Here is a 12,272-nt window from a genome sequence, read left to right as displayed (position 1 = left end):
TGCCACGGATACTCACGGGGTCATGGGTCTGCTTGGAGTGCCTTTCAGTGCGAGGCAGAGAGTCGACCACTCCGCCATCACTTGAATCCTCACTCTCCTCGTCGTTGTCATCATCGGATCTCCAATCACCACTTTCACCCCCACTCACCTCTCCCTCCTTGTCCTGTTCTTCATTGGGCATTAAGTACGTGTCAATGTAAACTTGCAACGCAAAGGATAACATAGACATCAGTCGGACACGAAGACAGTTACAAGTAAGAATAAAGAAGAACTCGACAATGAAGCACTCGACAGTAAAAGACAGTCCTTTTCACGCTCATGACCAGCACAGAATGGCAAAACTCTTCTGGACCCATGGGGTTATCTTTGTTCCCAGTGATCCCTTGCAACCACAGCTCCACCGTCTCTTTGCTGACCTCCTCTGGGTGAATCAGAGTGGTGTCCTCAATGCCGGAGGACATCCACATAGGATGATCGTGGGCCTGGCGAGGCTGGATGCGTTGACTGAGAAACACTTCGAGCAAGTCCATACCAGTCACGCCGTCCCAAACTAGTTGGACCACTCGCTCCATCGGCATACCCACCTCTTCTTTTTCTGCTGAAGTCATTTTCAAGGAAGTGGGCTATTGGATTCTTTCCATGGAGAAGGGAGGGAGACCAGTCGATGGACTAGGAGTTGGTTGGTCCTTGTAGTAGAACCAGGTCAACTGCCGCCCTCTAACTGACTCGGGAAGAATCACAGATGGAAAAGTACTCTTGTTTCTCATCTGGAAACATAGGCCCCCGCACATCTGGATCACATGAGTCTTCTCATCGTTCGGGTTAGCCTTTTTCACCGGCTGAGATCGATAAGTGAAGATATGTTTGAAGAGACCCCAATGCCTTCGACATCCTAAGAAATTTTCGCACATAGAAACGAACGTAGAAAGATACGTGATGGTGTTGGGGAAAAGTGATGAAGTTGGGCATCGAAGAAGTTCAGAAAACACTAATAGAAAGGATGGGGAGGCAGAGATAATCCACGGTCGACGCGAGTCGCAAGGAGGACGCACTCAACCTCCTGCGGCTGCGGCTCGGTCTCGTTGCCGGGAAGCCTCCAAGATCCATGGGCGATCAAACCTCCAGAGGCCAGATCCTCCACGTCCTCTAGCTGGATAGTGGAGCGGATCCAGTCGCCCTAGATCCAGTCGGGTGGCAGACCGGACCTCGAGGAAGATCCCCCCGACTCGTCTTCTTACCCTTCGACTGCCCCGCTGCCGTCGCCATCGCCATCACCTTCTTGGCGCGCTCCAGAGCCGCCATTTTGTCCTTCCCCATCGCCGCATACTGCTCACGAATGGTGTGGTGGTGTTGGGAGTGGCAGAGGACAAGATGTGGAAACAGATGAAGGAGAAGGAGAATGGGGAACATAGTGCAGAGGCACCGGCTGTGGGGTCTTTTATTTGCCCGTTTCCAAGTGACTGACATGCGGGCCCAAGAAATCCTATCAAATCCCGCAATAGTCGCGCGCTTGGTACATGGCGAAAAAGGTGGCATGGATATCGAGGCGCCCTTGCATAATCCATCCCGGTTACTGCGACACACTCCTCCTCGTGTGCTTCCCAAAATTTCGAATCCCGTGAGATCCGGAGACGGTAGCACAGTCAATCATGCAAAAGATTTCGTTCCACTCCAACACTCGAAACGTTCCACTATAAGTTCACTCGACAACTTCTGAATGGATCAAGGCGACTGAAATTAAGGTTGAAGTTTCATAGAGGTTCAGCTTCCCAAGCAAGATGCCCCTGAAGCAGAAAAATTGAGTCAGAACTACCTCCAACCTCTTTCTTTCCTCGGACCTCGATCCACTCGAGGGCTAATGACGATGACATGTACCTAGGGTAGGGTAATGGGCCTGACCTAGATGCCCTTCCCAAGGGCACTACCCAGAGATCAACGACATTTAGAGCACAATAATTTCCACTGTCTGGAATCTCCTCAGAGTGTAACTCACTCGACCAACAACTCCGCTTGGATAACCCAATTCCATTTGACTAGTATATCACCATTCGACCCTACAAGAAACCACTCGGAAGACAGAAGACCTAAAGTCACTCAGGATGGCAATGGTCAGGCGTTCACTCCGTAGTGTTAATGATCATTTATATGTCTTTATTACTGGCATTACCAGTAACGCCCCATCTTTATGTACATTGAACCCTGTATAACTGAGGGCTGGTGGGGTTCGGTACACTCTATATAATCCACCCCCTCCTTAGGTACAAGGGTTCGCACCCCCTGTAATTTCACGCATAATCCAATCGACCACCTCAGGGCACCAAGACGTAGGGCTATTACTTCCTCTGCGAAGGGCCTGAACTTGTAAATATTGCATGCACAACCTCATCGTAACTAGGATCTTGCCTCCTCTTACGTACCCCATAATCTACTGTCAGACTTAGAACCACAACACCGCCTAAACACAACGTTTTCATGTACTATAGTACTAGAATTAATACTCATGTTTCAATTTCCTATTCATTTTGAATATTGAATTGAGGACCATGCATGTCTTATATTTTGCTCCCTTCATTCCTCAATATTAGGCCTTCTTTGGTTCATAGGGTAGGAAAATCATAGGAATAGGATAGTCATAGGAAATGAGATGACATGTATCTCAAATCCTATGAGTAGGAATAGGAAAGGAGACGGCCTTTGATTCACATCATAGGATTTTTTCCATTAAGACTAGGCTAATGTTTATTTTCCCATGAAATATGGAGGATAGGAAGAATTCCTTTATAGGAATAGGAGTATATTCCTACAAGCCAAAGGGCTCTAAAGGAATTTTTCCTATGAAAATCATATCCTATGAAATTCATACAAGATTCCTCTAAACCAAAGGAGGCCTTAATCTTTTTAGAGATTTCAAATGGATTGCCACATACGGATGTATATAGACATATTTTAGACTGTAGATTCACTCATTTTGCTCCGTATGTAGTCACTTGTTGAAATCTCTCAAAGACTAATATTTAGGAACAAAAGGAGTATTTTCGAATGCGTGTCATAAATGCATGGTTTGGAAAAATAGATGCACTATACTTATTGGATTGTTGTTGTGGTCGTGTTCGTGTGTGTGAGTGTGCATGCGTGCGCGCGTGTGTGTGGACGTATGCTTGATACATACAAAGGTTGTTGGCATCCTGGGAACGGTGGTACCCAGACTTTCCTACCTGCGGCCTAGGGCGTGGCTCCACCAGCGGCCTCGTACGGCCCATCTTCATCAGCAACCATTGAAGACCCTCGTGAGGGGCCAAGCCTCATGAGGCATACAAGGCAAGACCTCCTCAGGGGCAGCCTCCCTAGGCTGGATCCCAAGGCAGACAACGCAAGACCTCCTCAGGGACAACCAAGGCCAGGTGTGCGCCAGTGGGCGTAGAGTACGCATTGCCTCTTTGGTGTTAAAGGGGCAAGCACATGCGAGGAGTCCCGAGGCATCATGCAAAGGTTTCCATATTGGTGCAACAAGACCAGGACCAGTAAGATGACATGACGGAGGTCACCGCGGAGCCCACGATGGCGTCACCACCAGAGCCTTTGGCAGGCGAAGACCACCTTTTGTCAGGATAGCTTGTACTAGTGGTCCCCCTTCAAATTGGCCGTTGTGGGATCCCTTCCCACCTAATATTTGGGAAGAGGACCATGGCCTCTATACATAGGGCTAGCCACCACCTTTGCAAGGACGGATCATCCAGACCATCCACAAACACACACAAGCTCATCGAGCTGAACAACACCTCTCCTCAGGAGGTTGTTTATCCCTTGTACTTGTTCATCCTCAGCCTACAAGGCAATCCACCACACCACACTAGAGTAGGGTATTACACCATGATGGTGGCCCGAACCAGTATAAACCCATGTGTCCCTTGTTCTTCTGGTTCGGCGAGCTAGGCTTAGAGATCATTGCGAGAGTGGGCTCGCGGCGAAGAGAGATCTTCGTGCGCACCCCAGTGTTTGAACCTCAAGGGTTTGCCGGAACCTGTAATCTGACATTTGGCATGCCAGGTAGGGGTGAGCCGAAGTTCCGCTCCTCCACCGGCTCTACTTCCACGTAGTCCGACATCTGCAATGTCACCATGAACAAGACTCTCATCCACGGTGGAGCAAGCCTCAATGTGCTCTCCATGGAAGCTTTCAGCTTGCTTCACGTACCGTACAACCGACTCTACCCCACCAAGCCTTTCTCGGGAGTCGGTAGCGGGTCCACCAGCCCCCTAGGGCAAATATGCCTCCCGGTCACCTTCGGGACCCGGGACAACTACTGCATTGAGCTAATCGACTTCGACATCGCCTGCATTGACCTTCCATACAACGCCTACCTCGGGTACCCTTCCTTAGCTCGGTTCATGGCAGCGACCCATCCGGCCTACAACATCATGAAGATGTCGGGAAGTAGCGTCGTACTCACCATGGCTGGAGACACCAAGGAGGACTAAAGGCCGTCAAGCTCACCTTCAGGGCCGCAGCGGCAGCACGCCCAGCCGAGGAAGCCGCCCCAGGGATTAAGGAGGCTGCACTGACGAAAAGGAAGTAGTTAATCACTCAGGATTGGGCCGAAACGAAGCAAGTTCAGGTCAAGGAAGATGGGTCATCCGGAGCAACCTTGACCATAGGTTCCAACCTCGACCTAGGCCAAGAGGAGGCGTTGGTAAAGTTCTTGCGCATGAACAAGGAGGTATTCGCCTGGGAGCCCAAGCAGCTGGTGCGAGTCCCTAGGGGGGTAATCGAGCATCATTTAAGGGTGTGCCCCAATGTGCACCCCGTGAAGCAGAAGGCGCGACGGCAATCCACGGAGAAGCAGGCCTCCATTGTCCAATAAACTCGCAAGCTAGAAGCAGTGGGTGTCATTCGCGAGGTACGATACCTGGATTGGCTGGCGAACCCCGTCGTTGTGCCCAAGAAGGGCGGGAAGGAATGCATGTGTGTCGACTTCACCAACCTGAACAAAGCCTATCCCCAAGACCCGTTCCCGCTCCCGCGCATCGACCAGATCGTCGATTCCACCACCGAGTGTGACCTGCTGTGCTTCCTGGACGCATTCTCGGGCTACCACCAGAGCAAGATGGCGGTGGAGGACGTGGAGAAGATGGCCTTCTTGACCCTATGCGGGGTGTATTGCTACACCTGCATGTCGTTCGGACGACGCAACGAAGGGCCGACTTTCCAGCAGCTGATGCACATCACCCTGGGCAAGCAGCTAGGGACAAACGCAGAAGCCTATGTTGATGACATCGTGGGAAAATCTAAGGAAGCAAGAACCCTCATTCAGGACTTGGAGGAGACTTTCACCAGCATGTGTCTTTGGTTTCCCTTCCGGCAAGCTGTTTGGCTTCCTCGTGTCGCACCGCGAGATCAAGGCCAATCTGGAGAAGGTCCAGGCAATAGAAGACATGAGCCCGCCGCAAACCCTAAAGGAAATACAGAAGCTCGCGGGCTGCGTGATCTTGTTGGGGCGCTTCATTTCGAAGTTGGGTGAGCGCGCCCTACCGTTCTTCAAGCTGATGCATTGGAGGGGCTCGATCGAATGGACCCCAGAAGCCGACCTGGCATTTCAAGACCTCAAGAGATACTTGACTAGCCCACCAGTGATGGTCGTGTCTTGTCCCCTCGAGCCCCTGGTGCTCTACCTGCCTGCCACACCCCACTCCGCCAACATGGCGCTTGTGGCTGTTCGGGAGGAGCTCCAAGCCAAGAGCCCACCGAGAAACGCTGCACCTTCGGCGGGTACGATGTGGCGCCAAGGCGGCGTCACCGAAGCCATGACAACATCAGTTGATGATCAGGCCTTGCGAGACGGCACTCCCGGGCCTGAGGAGGCCCCGATGGGCGACCGGGCTTCTGAGGTCCCCCCACCTCAGGAGGCACCACAACCACAGGAGGACACAAGCTCCATCGACTCTCCCACCCTTGTCGAGCACCCAGTATACTTCATCAGCACTGTGCTACGAAATGCGAGAGCACGGTATCCCATGCCATAGAAGCTCGTACTCACGCTATTGGTTGCCTCGCGCAAGCTACACCATTATTTCCAAGGCCACCCAATCAAGGTCGTCTCAGCCTACCCCCTGGAAAGGGTGCTCCGGATCCCAAATGCCACGGGGGAGAGAGATCTTCATGTGCAATCCAGTGTTCGAACATCAAGGGTTTTCCGGAACCCGTAATCGGGGAGAGTCACAGAATGGAACATTGAACTACAAGCGTTTCAGTTGGAGTTCAGCACGACCAGGGTCAACAAGGGAGCCGCACTCGCTGACTTCATTGCGGAATGGACCGACACTCGGGAGCCCGAAGCGGGCGAGAGCCGACCCCTCTCGCCTGGACATGAAGCACCGAATGGCTAGGTCATGTACTTTGATGGAGCTTTTGCACGGCAAGGCGTGGGTGCTGGCGTTGTGCTCATCTCGCCCACCCAAGACAAGTTATACTATGCCGTGCAACTTTGCTTCTAGTTGGGTGAGAAGTTCTCCAACAACGTCACATAATATGATGGGTTGATCACTGGCCTCAAGGCCACCGCAGCCTTTGGGGTGAGGCGTCTTACCATCAAGGGTGACTCGCAGCTCCTCGTCAACTTCTCCAACAAGGTGTACGAACGAAGGGACGAGCATATGGAGGCGTACCTCGCAGAGGTGCGCAAGATGGAGAAGCAATTCTTGGGCCTAGAGCTACAACATGTGCCACGCGGCGCCAACAAGGAGGCTGATGAGATTGCCAAGAGGGCGTCAAGGCGTCTACCCCAAGAGCCTGGTGTCTTCAAAGAGCGACTCTTCAAGCCTTCGGCGACCCCCGTGGCTGTGGAGACTACATCATCTCGAGAGGAACTCCCCCAGCCACAAGCCTCGGGAGCCCCCACTTGCGGTCCAACCTCGGGAGCACGTCTGCTCCTGGTGCTCGAGCTTCAGGAGGGGTGCTAGACTGAGGAGATCAACGCATACATGGTGTAAGGGACACTTCCGAGAAGGAGGAGGACGCGGAGCATGTGGCCTGGCAGGCTACGACATACTGCATATAGGATGGTGAGCCATACAGAAAGCGACCAAATGATGTTTCCTTGCAATGCATCTGCAGGGAGCAGGGGAACAAGCTGCTAGCTGACATACATAGTGGAGACTGTGGGCACCACTCTTCGTCATGTATCTTGGTTGGCAAGGCGTTCTGCAGCGGGTTCTACCGGCCCACGACACTCAGCGACGCGACCGAGCTGGTGAGGTCCTGCGAAGCCTGCCAATTCCATGCCAAGTAAATCCACCAGCCATCCCAGGGCCTCCAGACTATCCCGCTCTCATGGACATTCACGGTCTGGGGGCTAGATATCTTGGATCCCTTCCCGTGAGCGACATGTTCACCAAGTGGGCACCGGTGGAGGCCATCCGCACCATCCCAGCCAGGTCGGCAGTTAAGTTCATTAAGGGCCTCGTGAGCCGGTTCGGGGTCCATAACTGCATCATCACTAACAATGGCTCGCAGTTCAATAGCAATCTCTTCAGGACCTATTGTGCTAACCTTGGAACACAGATTTACTACGCTTCGATGGCACACCCAAGGAGCAATGGCCAAGCCGAGCACGCCAACGCCGAGGTCTTGAAAGGCCTCAAGACCTGGACCTTCAAGAAGAAGCTTGAAGCCTATGGCAGGGGCTGGTAGGACGAGCTCCAGTCTGTGCTGTGGTCCATCCACACCACCGCCACCAAGCCAAAAGGCGAGACCCCGTTCTTCCTCATCTATGGAGCAGAAGCGGTTCTCCCTCACGAGGACAGGCATCGCTCCGTGCGGGTCCTGGCGTTTGATGAGATGCAGCAGGACACCATGCGGGTGATGGACCCTTGTGTTGGGTGAGGAACGCCTCCGTGAAGCCTCACTCCGAGCGGCAAGATACCAGCAGACGCTATGATGGTACCACGGTCGCGGCGTCCGCTCCAAGACGCTCGACGTGGGCGATCTCATCCTGAGGCGTGTGCTCTCCAGGGAAGGGCTTCATAAGCCCTCACCCATGTGGGAGGGTCTGTTTAGGATCGCCCGTGTGTCCAGGCCTGGAGACGCAGGACGGGATCCCCATCCAGAACGCTTGGAACGTCCAGCACCTCGAGAAGTTCTACCCAAGAAGCAAGGCCCAGTGCCTATGAAGGTCTCCACTCGTGACACTCTCACGTAATAATGAGTGGGGCTGTACACGTCCCGGAGTCTTCGAAGTGCCGCCCTCGGGCCTCGGGGGCTCCCTCCCATGTCCTAGTGGCAGCACTTAGCTCCGCGCTGGTAAGAAGAATAGACTAGGTGCCGGACATGGCTGTTCATTTGCTTTCTATAGTTGGCTTGCCTCTTTTCCTTTAATGAAATTTGGAGTTCTGGCATTTCTCATTGGCTTCGTTGAACCCCCTCTTCTTTTCGATTCTCCCCTCGATTCTTTGTTTTGCACTAGGGTGGGCTGCAGTTGCCCAACGCTCTCCCTCGCGTGCCTCGCGAGGGGACTGGACAAGTTTGCACGCGTGCGCACTCCCCTTGTGTCCACGAGGCGTCCTCGTTTGAGCTCATGATCGGCGCATCCCATTTTTAGTCCATGCCCCATGGGTACCGTGATGCGGTGCGTTTGGCCATGACCAACCAATGCCTCAGGCTTCGCACGAGAAGGGATAAGGATTTCTTAATGAATTTTTGCAGCTTCGCGATATCCCTCAAGCCGACAGCGGGGAAGCACCACCAGGTGCCTAGAGGTGTGCGCCACCACGAGGTCAAGTCTACCCCGGATACATCAAGCTAAGTTACCCCTCTACACCCGGATGAGGCACAGTTCACAACACAACCCGAAAACAACAAACACACCACAATAGCAACATAAGCACCATGGTTCAATACTGTGGGACCCGACTCATAAGTCGTGATCACCTAATGCACGTGTATAGTGATCCCAGAGATCAATTCTCACTGAACACACAGAAGCTAAATAACAAGAGTCTTACATCCATACATACTGTCTTACATAAATTATGACCATTATGGTCGAGTCTTGAGTATAACTTCGCAACGGAAATCTTCGTCGATAACTTAGACCGTTGCCATCTGCCTTAATCCTACAGGCATTCTAACTGGGAAGCGTCCTAGCTCGCATGTTCATCACCGAAGTATTCTTCGTCATATCCTGTTCTTTCATGCCTGGCCAATAAAATAACCAATGGCAAGCCAATGAGTACTTTGAATGTACTCGCAAGCAACCCAAGGGTGATAACATAATAATTATGGAAGGCCCTACTGCTAATTTGGCATTTTTGCGAAAAGCTAGTTTTTCTCATGCAAGTTTGATCATCATTTATCAAGGACATGAATGGGTCCGCAACCAGTATCAGGAGGTTACAGACATCAACATCGAGAAAGGGTTATGAACAACTCATGCTCAAGCTCACCGTGACTTTCTCATGAATCACGTCAACAGATTTACCAAACCCTGTTGTTTTCTAGAAACTTATGGACATAGTCTAAGAAGCACCACCCAACTGTCCTTGACCGTGGACACGACTATTCAAATAGTTTTACAGTCTTCAGAGGTTGCATACTTTACCCACAAGATCCGGGGAACTTCCGTGTCATGCACGACCCGCGGTACCTCAAGTACCCGGGGTATGCACCCGATCACTATCTTTCCCTAGACGACACTAACATAGAGTCCACTCAATTGGTATTAACCCCCGTGTCCAACATTTCACATCTTAAAATTGTGGAGCCTCGCTCCCATATTCATCACATACCACAAGCACGGGGTACCAACGGTGTGTCCGCTGCCTTATGAAAACAGTCATGGCCGCCCTACCTGGCACGACCCCGTCCCGAGAGAGTGCAACAACGACTCTCCCGTCACTAGTAATACGGGCTCCAAGCTAGTATCGACCTATGTAATCAATAATGCCCTTTCCCATATAAGGGTAGAGTGGTCGCGCATGTTCGGTTGGGACGGTCGACAAATCTTAAATCTAATCCGTATCTGTAAACAACACTTTTATCAAGCCTCGGTACACTACTTCTCCACGAAGTAGTGACCTAGTTCATCATCATCTCCCAGGGGCATCAGTGGCACCCACTGGGGCTGTTTGCAAGTATGTCAAACCACACTTGTTTCTTTCCATGCATAACCCTGACCCACTTTGCGTAGCCATTTACTATAGCATATTTCTACAATCCATCAACAAAACTCTAAACAAGGATAGAGTCATGAACAATGCAAGTATCAACGAGTATGCAATAGAGGCAAGCCCATCAAGGTTGCCATTCAAGAACCATCATGCACTTGATGATACAGTGAAAATGTTCTGATGATATAAAAGGGTTCAACATGGTCAAAGGGCTGCTTGCCTGGTTCATCAGAGTCTTCAAATCTTCTGGTCCATCTCCAAGTATTTCGTCTACTTCGTTAACTAACGTCGGAAACAATCATAGTAAGCAACACAACAAGGCAAAAAATAAAAGTGCTCCAAAAATATTAATTGGACTTTTCTAGGATACCTTTGGTCATATGAGGAATGACCAAAGTTGTTCCATTGGGAATGGGTCAGTGGATATTTTTGAACATTACAATATGATGGAATCAATGGATTTATGGATTTGTAAGAAGTGTACAGAAATATATTTTTGAAAAATGATCAAAGGCACCCATTTAACAAAGGATTATTTTTGAAGCATCTAGGATTTGGTTTCACTGGATTGGGAGTTAAAATTAATATTCTATGGATTTGCAAAGTTGAGAAACATGAAGAAATGGCTCATTATTTTGTAGGGCACAGAAAGTATTAATAAAAATGTTCATAACCTGAGTTATGAACTTAGATATATCTGCAAATTTGAATCATGGCATTTAGATAAAATTTGAGCTCTTTGTGATTGTTCATCACAGAAATGAAAAATGGGGTTTTAATAAATATTTCTGAAGAGAAAGTTTCTGGAAAAATGTGCAAATAGCACCATGTGATAGATTGGGATTTATGCATCCCCTAGAAACTTGAATCATCAAATTTGGAGTTAATTTAAATTATTTACGTGCTTTTGAAGTCTACTGGGAAAAAGAAAAAGAAAAATGAAAAAAGGGGCCTTTAGCCTTATCCTGCGCGCAAGGCGAGAGATAGGCGGCGGGGCTGGCCCAGCTGCCCGACCGCGCACAGGCTGTTGATGCAGGAGGCGTATTCTCATGAATACGCATTCCTTCGGTGAAGGCGGCAGCTGGCGGAGCCCGTCTCCACTTAAACGGGGTGGGGCCCTCACGTTAGTGGCTCAGCCACGCTGCCTGGCCGACAGGCGGGGCCTGTTGGCAGGTTCGTCCTCCACCTCCTACGCAGGTGCGACAGGAGATAGAGGAGGCGCTCTACGCCAGTCATCGGCGCTACAGGGCGTCTCCGGTGATGTTCTGCCCACCGGCGTGCTCAGGAGACCCGGCCGCGTCCAACCGTGGGTGGCACGGTCGCCCAGGGGCACCGGGTAGAGCAGGGTGTTGGCCGCAGCGGACGGGACCGGCGATGAGATCTGGCCACGGTGAGGCAGGCACGGGGAGGAAGGACTGATGTGCGGGGAGAGTTGGCGGTGGTGCTGGTGCTGCTCTGGTACAAAGAGGTCGGGAGGAGGGGCTCTCAGTGCCGCGAATTTAGGCAGAGGCCGACGGCATTGCTCCGGCCATGGCGATGCAAGGAGGGCACGAGGAGGAGAGTGGGTTGGTCCAAGGGTGCACGGGAGGGAGAGAGAGCCAAAGGAGTAGAGAGGGGGGCTCGGGGGCGGCCTTAAGTAGCCGACCCGTGGCTCACCATGGACGCGGCGCACGGGTGGCTGCGGCAATGGCTCGGGCGGCAAGGGAAGAGAGTGAGGGGTTGTCTCCAGTGCTCGTGGAGGTGCAGTAGGGCGCCAGGAAGAGAGAGACAGAGGGAGCGGGGCGATCTCCGTGTGGAGCCACGAGCTCACATGTGCATTGGCTGGCTCGCGCAGCTCTGGGCATGCGTAGCACAGGCAAGGCAGAGAGGGAAAGGAGGGGGCCAGCGCGGTGGCGTGTTGCGGACGTCGAGGCACCTCGACTCGGGCAAGGGGGAGGCTCGAGGTGGTCGAGGGACGCGGCGTCAATGGTCAAACGACCTGCCAGGCGCTCCAGACCGTGTTTCTGGCCGGCATCCACGGCTTTTCTGTGTGCACCAGCACGTCCACTTGTGTCTGGCAGCTGCATGGGGAGTAAACAATGTGGAAATGGCATCGGATGCCCTGGGGATCCA

This window comes from Triticum dicoccoides, chromosome 1A (genome assembly GCF_002162155.2).
Source record: "Triticum dicoccoides isolate Atlit2015 ecotype Zavitan chromosome 1A, WEW_v2.0, whole genome shotgun sequence".
Classification (NCBI taxonomy): domain Eukaryota; kingdom Viridiplantae; phylum Streptophyta; class Magnoliopsida; order Poales; family Poaceae; genus Triticum; species Triticum dicoccoides.
This window is presented reverse-complemented; position numbering follows the sequence as displayed.